At 41.5% G+C, this 12,617-nt stretch overlaps 1 protein-coding gene and 1 long non-coding RNA gene across 12 annotated transcripts in view; one reads left to right on the forward strand and one right to left on the reverse strand.

The window, feature by feature from the left end:
- The window catches only part of LOC124862796, a 139,885-nt gene that overhangs the window by 33,887 nt on the left and 93,381 nt on the right, over positions 1-12,617 (forward strand). The gene's annotated exons all lie outside the window — the stretch shown is intronic.
- The window catches only part of LOC124862795 (glutamate receptor ionotropic, NMDA 2C-like), a 102,905-nt gene that overhangs the window by 23,343 nt on the left and 66,945 nt on the right, over positions 1-12,617 (reverse strand). The gene's annotated exons all lie outside the window — the stretch shown is intronic.

Here is a 12,617-nt window from a genome sequence, read left to right on the forward strand (position 1 = left end):
TCTGCTGAGTCTGCTGCCCCCGCGATCCGGTCCCGGATAAAGCGTAAGATCACATGTGCAAGTATTTCTTGCTGTGGAATCTTTAAATTATTTCAAAATTTTACTATTCTTGTGATTCTTGCTCATTATTGAGGTTTAGCAAAGCCAGGATTTAACTGTACACTTGAAACAACTTGTTTTCTGGGGGATATGACTATACAGATCTCTGTATTGATTTACAGTGATGAATAGAAGCCTGGTTTAATCTCCTGACTGAATTTAAAATTACAGTATTTATCAAACATTACTTTACAAAGCTGTCAATATGTGAAGCTGCCCAGGACAGCTTTCTGGCTCTGGCTCTTTGTGATCTTGTTGCTCATCTACTGTTACACTCAGTTAAATCTTTAAATCAACTTATGATCTCACTCCTATTGAACACTGTTAATATATGATTGTCTTTTCAGCTGTCATCCGTCATATGCACATTACCTCTGAATTAATCCTCTGCAGAGTGCTCTAGAGTCCCTGTAGATAACAAGAATAAGACAGCCAGAGATTGCTATGTATTTCTGAAGAACCGTTTTGACTAAAAGAGCTGAAATTGTGTTAGCTGCTGCAAGTCAAAGCCAGCCCTGTTTGTCTGAGAAGGCATGAATGAGGCATACAGATGGCCTGCCTGGCAAGCTGAATGCATAGCCCAGGGGCTGAGGGGTTGAAATGGATAACCTGCATGGCCAGAGGCTCCCTGTTGGAAAATCACTGATGTTGGTCTGAGCAGGGGACACTTTTAGGGCTGGAGGGGAATGTTAGGCCATATGCAGATTCAATTCAATTCAAAAATACTTTATTAATCCCAAAGGGAAATGAAATGTTGTTATAGCTCATATTATGAAGGTTTCTTCAAAGAGCCGTTGTAGATGCTGATGGTTGTGGGCAGGGAGGATCTCCTGTAGCGCTCCGTCTTACAGCAGATCTGAAGAAGCCTCTGACTGAAGACACTCTGTTGTTGTAGGACAGTCTCATGAAGAGGATGCTCAGGGTTCTCCATAATGTTCTTCATTTTATGAAGAATCCGTCTTTCCACAATGATCTCCAGAGGTTCCAGAGGAGTCCCCAGAACAGAGCCAGCCTTTTTTTATCAGCTTGTTGAGCTTTTTTAAGTCTCTGGCTCTGATGCTGCTTCCCCAGCAGATGATGGCAGAAGAGATCACACTCTCCACAACAGACTTATAGAAGATATGCAGCATCTTGCTGCAAACACCAAAGAACCTAAGCTTCCTCAAGACGTACAGTCTGCTCTGTCACTTCTTGTAGATGGCTTCACAGTTGCATCTCCACTCTAGTCTGTTGTCCAGGTGAACACCGAGGTATTTATACTCCTCCACCACCTCCACTTCTTCTCCCATGATAGAAATAGTTTTTGACTTATCCTTGTTTCTCTTAAAATCTACAATCATCTCCTTTGTTTTAGTCACGTTCAAAATGAGATGATTGTTTCCACACCATGCCACAAAGCGGTCCACCACCTTCCTGTACTCAGCTTCTTGTCCATCTCTGATCCAACCCACAACTGCAGAATCATCCGAGTATTTCTGCAGATGGCAGGAGTCTGTCTTGTACTGGAAGTCTGAGGTGTACAGAGTGAAAAGGAATGGTGAGAGTACCGTCCCCTGTGGTGCTCCTGTGCTGCTGACTACCTGGTTAGACTCACAACGCTTCAGTCTCACAAGCTGTGGTCTGTTTGTCAGGTAGTCTTTAATCCAGGAGATTGTTGAGGCCTCCACCTGAGTCTTCTGGAGTTTCTGACAAAGCAAATCAGGTTGGATTGTATTAAATGTTCTGGAGAAATCAAAGAACATGATCCTCACAGTGCTGGTGGCTTTGTCCAGATGACAGTGGGTTAGTTGAAGCAGGTGTATGATGGTTGATTGATTGATTGATTGATTGATTACTTTATTCAACAGACTCATGGTCCACAAGAAAACAACAACACGACATATAAAAAAAAAGAAGAGAGAAAAAAAAAATTATAAAAGACTTGCATACCAATGTTTCCACAGAGCCGACTGGTATCTTAGCGCACTAAGAGATGGATGTGAAAACATTACAATAAGACTGTTCAAAGAGCTGCACAAACGACACATAAACTTATATATTAGATTTCTCACAAGTGCCTGGAATGTTCTGACATGTGCATTACAAAACATCTCACTTGCAATGCTGAACCTGGGTTTCTTGAGCAGAATTCTCAAAGAGTCATTATAGGCAACCTTAAGCTTCTGCATACTAGCTTTTTTAAATTTACACCACAAAGGAGCTGTATACAAGGATGTACAGTAAGCTTTAAATTGGCTTATTTTTACCTCATCAGTGCACATATGGAATTTCCTCCCCAGAATATTTGCCTGGGCGTACAACATGCGACACTGCCGATAAATGTCATCATCATCACAAAGCTGGTCTGTAGTGACCCAGATATTTAGTTTTGGAACAAACATTTAACTTTTGCCCTGACAGAATAAAATCAGGGAAGCAAAGTTGTTTGTCAGCTTTAGTCCTACAAACTAGTACAACAGTTTTCTTAGCATTATACTGCACATCAAAATTCAACCCATAATCAGAGCAGATGATCAGTAACTGCTGAAAACTTGCACTGCTGGGTGAGAGGACAGCCAGGTCATCAGCTTACATGAACTGATTGACCAACGTATCACCAATTATACATCCAGTTTTACAGAGGTTCATTTCTTGTGACAGGTCATCCATATACAAGTTAAACAAGGCAGGCGAAAGAGGTCCACCCTGACGCACACCATTACTCACACCAAAGGAAGCAGAGATGTCATTGCCCCATTTTACGTGCATTTTCTGGTTAGAGTACCAGTAAACTAAAATTCGTGTAATATCTGGAACACCTCTCTGTTTTAATTTGTCAAATAACTTAAAGTGGTTGACACGATCAAAGGCCTTAGAGGCATCAATAAACCCAATTAACACAGATGAATTTTTCCTTAGATATGCTCTTGCTGCTTCTTTCAGGCCATAAATACAGAAATCAGTTCCCAACTTGGCTTTAAAACCAAATTGATTATCTGTTGTACTAATAAACTGATTGAGCCGACCAAGCAGATATCTAACTTTAGATATCACGCTAGCTAAAGCTATTGGTCTATATTTATTAAGGCTACCAACCTTACTAGCTTTGTCCTTAATTACCGGCACAAGGGTAACAGATAATAAGGAATCAGGCAACTGCCCATGGGTCATAAACCCAGAAAAACACATTGCAAGCAGCACAGCCACTTTTTGGCTAGCATATTTCAGATGTTCTGCTGTAATGCTATCAGAACCTGTTGCCTTATTCTCACACAAATACACTATAGCCTGCTGGACTTCACTAGGGTTTATTATAACCGCATCACTCTCATGGAAAAATGTTCTGCTCACATTTAGAAATGTATCGAATGGCATATTTAAATTTTACACTGGTGAATTTTTTATAATCTAGGAGAGTCCCTTCTCTTGGTCTACCTGCTTGTACCCACATCTTATATGACTGTTTAGCTTCTGCATGATATCCTGCCACATGTTTATTCCAACCTGGCCTTATGTTATTTGCCCTTCTGCATGTAAGGTATGGTCTTGTACTCTCATACAAAGCATCTACAATGCCATCATACATAGTATGAAGGTCAGTACAGTGAGAAATATCACTGCAATTAACATCTGAGCACATAATAGATTGAAGAGGAAGACTTATTTTACTCAAAAGAAGATCAGTTTTCATATGATATGCTAATAAGTCATCTTTAGATAGTCTGGACCATTTGAACTTAACTGTGGGGGCATCATTTGCCCCCCATATAAACTCTGGAACAGTTTAATATCCAGCATCATTGAAAATGGAACATGATCTGACATAGAATCCTCATATAAGATTTCTATTGATTTTACAACAGCATGGGCATCAGCAGAGCTAATGCAATGGTCAAGCCATGACGTTGTGTGCCAAGCTTCACTTATATAGGTATAGCTTTCTGCAGGTAGCAAGAGCTGACTGGACAATACGAAACTGTTATCACAAAACTGATGCATATGTTTAGCGAATGAAGAATATTCATCAGATATATCTGCATTCATATCACCTACTACGTACACAGAGGTAAAATAATGGTCATCAATAAAAGAGTTCAAAAAAGCAAGTCTATTCAAATAAATGTCTTCATTCTGAGGACATATGGTGATTGGTGTGTAGACATTAATAATGACAAATTCTTCACAGGAATACACCAGTCAACACCAGTTCTGATGACATTTAAAACTGGACCCAGCTTTTTGTGCCATAGAATGGCTACTCCTCCTGCGATTCGCCCCCTCACTATACACATAGAAAGATCCACAGTAGACTCACCAGCTCCACAGAAATAGTCATTAATGCAGTTCAGACTTCCCAAATCCTGTTTCGATAAAAAGGTTTCTTGTAAACAAAGAATATCACATTTTTGCAGCAATCTATCCACAACCAGACGTCGTGCTTTATCTCCAGCTGTTTTACCGACACGCAGTCCCCGGCAATTGTAAGAAATAACACGCATTAATTGGTCTATGAGAAATTCACTGCATCCGTTCCATCGAACCCTCTAGAATCACTGGAGGTGGTCACCCCAGGCCCTTTAGACGTTGTAGATTTATTCCGTGGTTCGTAGTAACGGCGCACCACCGAACCCTCTGGCCACACCTCTGGGTTATACACTTCTTCAACGTTCTCACACTCCACACTGACTTTAAAAGGACAATATCTGGTGTTCGCAGTGACAATACGCCGGCACTCAACATCACGCCCACGTTTTCCTTTAAGATAGTTCGTTAGTGTGTCATCATCGAGATCTGGAAGAAATCTAGTTGCAAAGACAGTTACAAGCTTGGTTCTTACCACTTTTATGGAGCTTTGGGCGCCAGTACCAATAATAGGTGCTGGTCTTTTCCACTCAAGTTTAGCTTGGCGTTTTAACGGAGCTGGATGGCTCTCGGTTCTCTTACGCTGCCCTTGTTTCACCACCAAGTTCCATGTGGGTGAACTCGTGGGCGCATTTACAGTACAGTTTCTGTTATCACTCACCACGACAGACTCGCCAATAGTCCTGGAGTAGTCAATATAGGTCCCATTCACGGGCGAAGCCGTATTATCAGCGATAACACAGTTTGTTGGAGCAGAATCCATGCATGCCGCCACCTCCTCAGAGACGTTCACAGCCAATGACATGTCACTGGCGTTGGGTATTCCTGGAGCAGGCGTATCCACATTGCTGGATCTGCCACCACCTGTCACGAAATGTCGTTCCATTGCCGCAACTCTGCGGTCAATGGTAGTGGTAACCTCACGTAACTTCTCCTCAACATCCACTTTGCGTGACACTATATGCTTTAGAGCACAGACCTCGCTCTGTAAACGCTCCATCTTGCTAAGTAAGTTGGAGACATCCAGACTATTGAACGTCACAGGCGGCAGCTCATCCAGGAAGTGGGAGACAAAGTGTGGTATAGCTTCCCCGCACTCATTCAGAACTCTAAAGACAGTGGAGATGGTTGTGAACTTCAGGCAGAACCCAGCCCCACCTGCCCCCATCACCCTCTGTGACTCCACAATTGACACTGTGGAATCTTTCCGCTTCCTGGGAACCATCATCTCCCAGGATCTCAAGTGGGAGCCAAACATCAGCTCCCTCATCAAGAAAGCCCAGCAGAGGATGTTCTTCCTGCGGCAGCTGAAGAAATTCAACCTGCCAAAGACTATGATGGTGCACTTCTACACAGCCATCATTGAGTCCATGCTCACCTCCTCCATCACCATCTGGTACGCCGCTGCTACAGCCAAGGATAAGGGCAGGCTGCAGCGTGTCATTCGGTCTGCTGAGAAGGTGATTGGCTGCAGTCTACTGTTGCTCCAGGAACTGTACACCTCCAGGACCCTGAAGCGGGCAGGGAAGATTCTGGCTGATCCCTCCCACCCCGGTCACAGACTCTTTGAGACTCTCCCCTCTGGCAGGAGGCTGCGGTCCATCCGGTTTTAAATAGCTTTTAATGGCATTTGCAGCTTTCTGATTTCCTTTGAAGGCCGTGTACCACTGCTTGGAATTGGAACACAGTTCAAACAGGACTTTTCTAGAGGACTCAATCCACTTAAAGTTGAATGCGTTTGATGCAAGCAGCACAAGCTCTTCCTGGCACATAGTCTTGATTTTGACCACAAGAAAATTTTTAAATTCCTCCTCTACTATAAGCTTTCCATCAGTAGTCTTGTAGATCTGTGGTTTAGTTCGGGGTCGACTAGAGAAGGGAACTCCTGTGCCGGAGTCGGCACCATCCGCCATCTTGTATCCAAAATGGCATCTTCAACTCCAACTCCACAGCGATAAGCAAACTGAAGGGGGTCCTGATGGTTTACTGTTTGCTTACTCAGGTGGGCCAACAGGAGTCTCTCTAGGACCTTCATGATGTGAGATGTCAGGGCAACAGGTCTATAGTCATTGAGGACTGATGGGTGAGTTTTCTTTGGTACCGGAACAAGACAGGAGGGTCTTCCACAACATTGGAACCTTCTTCTGGGCCAGGCTAAGGTTGAAGAGGTGCTGCAGAATCCCACAGAGCTGCTCTGCACAGGCCTTCAGGACTCTAGGGCTGACATGATCTGGACCTGCAGCCTTATTCCTATTCAGTCTTTCCAGTTGTCTCTTCACCTGACTTCTTGAGACACACAGGTGGAAGGGGGAAGCAAAGGAAGCATCAGCATCTTCTGATATGGTTGAAGGCAAACATGTAGAAGCAGAAGGGTCTAGGGCTGATGTGGAAGATAAAAAATGTGAGGTGTTACTGGACAGCTGTGGGTCCTGTGGGTCAAAGGAAGGTGGAATGTCTTTTTGGCTGTGAGCAGGAGAGGAGGATGCTGAGCTTGTTTCTGAACTGAACCTATTGAAGAATAAGTTCAGTTCATTGGCTCTGTCCAGACCTTCATCAGTCTGATCATCCTTCTGCTTGAAGCCTGTGATCTTCTTCATCCCTGTCCACACATCTCTGATATTGTTTTGCTGGAGCTTGCTCTCCAGCTTCTTCTTGTACACCTCCTTGCTGTCTCTTATCTTGACTTTATGTTGCTTCTGTAAACTCCTCAATAATTCTCTGTCTCCCTCTCTGAAGGCTCTTTTTTCTTGTTAAGCAGGTCCTTCAGGTCACTGGTGATCCAGGGCTTGTTATTGGGGAAGCATCTCATGGTTCTGGTGGGGATGATGTTATCCACACAGAAGTTTATATAGTTGGTTACACACTCAGTCATGGCATTGGTGTCCTCTCCATGTGGCTGGCACAGTGCATCCCAGTCTGTAGCCTCAAAGCAACCTTGCAGAACTTCTTCAGCTTCTTGTGACCATTTTCTCACAGTCCTCTTTATTACAGGTTGCCTCTGAACAAGGGGCTTATATTTCTGGTAAATAATAGATGGTGATAAATGAAGGTGACCTGTTATCAAAGATTAAGTAAAATACTAAATGCGGTTTTAGAGGCTTTAAAACAGTTAAACCCAAATTTTTTCACACCCCTGGCAGATTTAAAGTAATATTTTAACTTGGGCAACAGTTTACATCATAAAAAAGGGAAATATTTCTATGTTTGACTTATATTTTATGTAAAGGAGCATCTCTGAAGTATGTCATACCCATTCCAGATCCTACAAGTCTGTAGGAAAATTCAAGGTTTTAAATTCCAACTAGTTCATCCTGATAGACATCCTAATCCCCTGAAAAACTGGGAACAGCTGTTTTTATCAGCCAACTGGTGAAAAACAGTAGTTCTCTGCAATAGGAGGGATCAGTGAGGGCCCATGGCTGCACACTCAGGAAAGACCTACATTGTGGATTAATAGAATACTGCTGGATTCCATGAATGCAAACCAGGAAGGATGACACTTCTCAGACTAAAGCAAATCAAAGCCTGCTGGTGCTTTGGAAAACTTGATTTGAGCACAGAAAACCTCCGGTTTTGTTTTGTGCTCAGCTGAAACAGAAATTCTTCAGCTTCAGCAAGTAATTTTTTTGTACAATATCCCTGAAGAAAAAAGCTTCTTGGCTGATTAAATAATAGTCTAATTGTGCTAGGGATATGACACATTTTGGCCTTCTCTGTAAAACTTTAACACCCCTGGATATGACGAGCTTTTTTGTCTTTAGGAGCTTTGTTTTTATTTATTTACAGAAGAACTTTTGGGGTTTTTCCACCAGAAAATAAAAATCAACTGTTAATGAATAAATATTAAATGTTGGGTTCGAACAGCTGATTGTTGGCTGTCTTAGGCCAAATCTTTTGTTATGAGAGAAACTCTCTGGTCTTAATCTTAAATAAGCTTATGGGTTGAAGTCGTTCAGTGTAACGGACACCGTCAGCCGATTTAATGTTTTCTCACCAAAGATGACCTATGACACGTACTGTTCTGGGAACAGCTATTTCTGTAACTGCTGTTGCAACAGACATCTGATTATTTCCTCTTTATCCCAGTCATGAGTACTGCTACCACATCCTCATCCTCCTCCCTCTTTTCGGCATCTAACTCATAAGCGAAGGAACACTCAAAACTTGCTTAACCGGGTTTTATATCAAGATATTTTTATGTTATCCATCTTGCACAGTGTGTCAGGCTTTACAAGCAGACTAATGTCTACATTAAGACCTCAGATGGCCAAAACCTTTATCCATGCTAATGAAGTCCAGCTACTTTACCAATAACCTGATTGTTTTGCAGCTGCTTGTCTGTCTTATCATAAATGTATGTGTTGCTTTCTTTTTGCCCTAGATTGAGTGGTGTCATTTTCTTAAACATCATAAATTCTCCCATTCCACTTGTAGCAGTCATGGGTGTTTTCACATGTGCAAGAATATTTGCATGTAAACTGTGTTTAGGCAGCACTAGAGAACATGTGATGATGAAAATGACACCTTTAGAACGTGTTGGACATTGTCAGATCTGTGTATTTTTGCTAAATTCAGTTATCCATTTTTGCCAGCTGGTGACATAGCCTATCTTAAGAAACAAATTAAATTACTTACTACATCAAAATTAATTTTGTATACTATCAAATGTTCACTGTGTAAATCTTTTACACAACTTCAAAATATTAGTTTAGTATTCCTTCTTTTAGGATCACAGCCTTGGAGCATTTGTGTGTGTTGTTTCATAGAAAACAATAGGGATGTATCTTTGACACATGTCTGTAGCTGCCGATGTACAGGTCCTTCTCAAAATATTAGCATATTGTGATAAAGTTCATTATTTTCCATAATGTCATGATGAAAATTTAACATTCATATATTTTAGATTCATTGCACACTAACTGAAATATTTCAGGTCTTTTATTGTCTTAATACGGATGATTTTGGCATACAGCTCATGAAAACCCAAAATTCCTATCTCACAAAATTAGCAAATTTAATCCGACCAATAAAAGAAAAGTGTTTTTAATACAAAAAACGTCAACCTTCAAATAATCATGTACAGTTATGCACTCAATACTTGGTCAGGAATCCTTTTGCAGAAATGACTGCTTCAATGCGGCGTGGCATGGAGGCAATCAGCCTGTGGCACTGCTGAGGTCTTATGGAGGCCCAGGATGCTTCGATAGCGGCCTTTAGCTCATCCAGAGTGTTGGGTCTTGAGTCTCTCAACGTTCTCTTCACAATATCCCACAGATTCTCTATGGGGTTCAGGTCAGGAGAGTTGGCAGGCCAATTGAGCACAGTGATACCATGGTCAGTAAACCATTTACCAGTGGTTTTGGCACTGTGAGCAGGTGCCAGGTCGTGCTGAAAAATGAAATCTTCATCTCCATAAAGCTTTTCAGCAGATGGAAGCATGAAGTGCTCCAAAATCTCCTGATAGCTAGCTGCATTGACCCTGCCCTTGATAAAACACAGTGGACCAACACCAGCAGCTGACACGGCACCCCAGACCATCACTGACTGTGGGTACTTGACACTGGACTTCTGGCATTTTGGCATTTCCTTCTCCCCAGTCTTCCTCCAGACTCTGGCACCTTGATTTCTGAATGACATGCAGAATTTGCTTTCATCTGAAAAAAATACTTTGGACCACTGAGCAACAGTCCAGTGCTGCTTCTCTGTAGCCCAGGTCAGGCGCTTCTGCCGCTGTTTCTGGTTCAAAAGTGGCTTGACCTGGGGAATGCAGCACCTGTAGCCCATTTCCTGCACACACCTGTGCACGGTGGCTCTGGATGTTTCTACTCCAGACTCAGTCCACTGCTTCCGCAGGTCCCCCAAGGTCTGGAATCGGCCCTTCTCCACAATCTTCCTCAGGGTCCGGTCACCTCTTCTCGTTGTGCAGCATTTTCTGCCACACTTTTTCCTTCCCACAGACTTCCCACTGAGGTGCCTTGATACAGCACTCTGGGAACAGCCTATTCGTTCAGAAATTTCTTTGTGTGTCTTACCCTCTTGCTTGAGGGTGTCAATAGTGGCCTTCTGGACAGCAGTCAGGTCGGCAGTCTTACCCATGATTGGGGTTTTGAGTGATGAACCAGGCTGGGAGTTTTAAAGGCCTCAGGAATCTTTTGCAGGTTTTTAGAGTTAACGCGTTGATTCAGATGATTAGGTTCATAGCTTGTTTAGAGACCCTTTTAATGATATGCTAATTTTGTGAGATAGAAATTTTGGGTTTTCATGAGCTGTATGCCAAAATCATCCGTATTAAGACAATAAAAGCCTGAAATATTTCAGTTAGTGTGCAATGAATCTAAAATATATGAATGTTAAATTTTCATCATGACATTATGGAAAATAATGAACTTTATCACAATATGCTAATATTTTGAGAAGGTCCTGTACATTTCCACTAAGGACTCTCAGTATGTTGTTAACCTGTCAGACTTTAAAGTGAAAAAGAGCATATTAAATTTACAGGCTCTCTTGCTTTGATTTATGATTCAATTCTGGATAAAAAACCTCCTTCACAAGTGATCTTTAAACCAAAAATCAGAAAAAGTTATAAGTGATACTCTGATCTGTCATATTATGTTGACAAGTGTACATTCTAGCTTCCGTTTATTTAAAGTTTTATGGGGTTTTAGGACATCTATTGTTTTAAGGTCCATTAACTGGATCCCATCAAAGTTACTGTTTAGTTCCTACTAAAAATCCAGTTCAGTAAAGCTATGTTTGACTAATTATTATGAAATTATATTGTTGTGACTGTGTACATGAATTTCCCAAAAAGTTTAATAAATGTACTGATTTCTATTTTCTATGCAGTACCCACAATCCAACAGTGAAAACCTCGTACACAAAAATATACACCCTCCTGATTCTCCACTCTTCTTGACATTATTGGTTGAAGGCTGACTAGTTCGTTGACCTTCCATTGACTGCTGCTTTTTAAGAATTTTCATGATCTTAATGAAAGGGTAACTTTTTCTGATGGGAATTTTCATTTCTGTAGAGGCTGGAAGAGTCAGTCAGCATGAGTGCTAAAGCACGACTGTGCTTCATAACATTGAAGGGGTGCGATTTTCATCTTCTGTTCCCTTCACCTCGTTAACACCATTGTCAGTAATGGATAATGGCCAGCACTCCTATTGCCTGCTAATGAACACCAATATCAGTCTTTAGGTGTTCAGGATTGATGACATGGCCTAATCGTCCCATCTAATTGATACCCCACCATGCAGCACATATATTTCCCTGATTGGGTCACAGGGTGATCCCTGGGATATTGCACTCTGGCCAAGCAGCCTAATGAGTATTTCACCTCAATGAGTGATAAGAAGCCATGCATGCACTAATGGCAGGGGAAGAGCCTCTTAATCTCATGGCTAATGGCACTCTCAAGTTAGATACAAAATCAATTAAGATGGCTGTGCAAGCACATAAGGGTGTTTGAGGGACTCAACACTGATCAGATGTTGGTTTGTTAAAGGAGTTTGTTTTACTCAAGATGATTGAATGATTCACTCAGAGTCTGCAGACAGAAATAACAGTGGCAGAGTACAACACAGTGTCTGCATAACATCTTCAAGTGCTGGAGCAGTTAAAAGAAGTATTACAGTATTCAGTTTTAGAGGGTTAGTTTACCTAAGGAAACATCTATATATATATAGATGTTGTTTTTCCTCTGCAGAAGTATCTGATCCACATATAATGTTACAAAGTCTTCATAATCTCATACTTTGCATGTGCTGACAGTGTTTACATGTTGGGGGTTGGTGAAGAAGGTTAGGTGGCTTTGTCTCTGTGATTGGCATCAATGTTTGATTGTTTAGGTTCTTATGTTTTTGAATTGTTCCATTCACTTATATGCTGAAAAGTCACGTGGAAATTAAAGATGCTATACCATACATTACAGGGTCTTCAAAAGTCAAGTTTTAAATTTGAAATAATCTAAATTGTAGGCCTTACAAATGTTCAATTCGCACAGGTGTATGTTTTTTTTTTTTTTTAGAACAAACTAAAAAATTCATTCATTCATTCATATGTCTTAGTTCTGGCTGATGAATCTGGGTGTTGTTACCCTGTGACTAGGTCTGAGTGAATGACCTGAAAATAATACCATAATACACTTAGGTTTTATGAAGATACACAAA

Source organism: Girardinichthys multiradiatus, chromosome X (genome assembly GCF_021462225.1).
Source record: "Girardinichthys multiradiatus isolate DD_20200921_A chromosome X, DD_fGirMul_XY1, whole genome shotgun sequence".
Classification (NCBI taxonomy): domain Eukaryota; kingdom Metazoa; phylum Chordata; class Actinopteri; order Cyprinodontiformes; family Goodeidae; genus Girardinichthys; species Girardinichthys multiradiatus.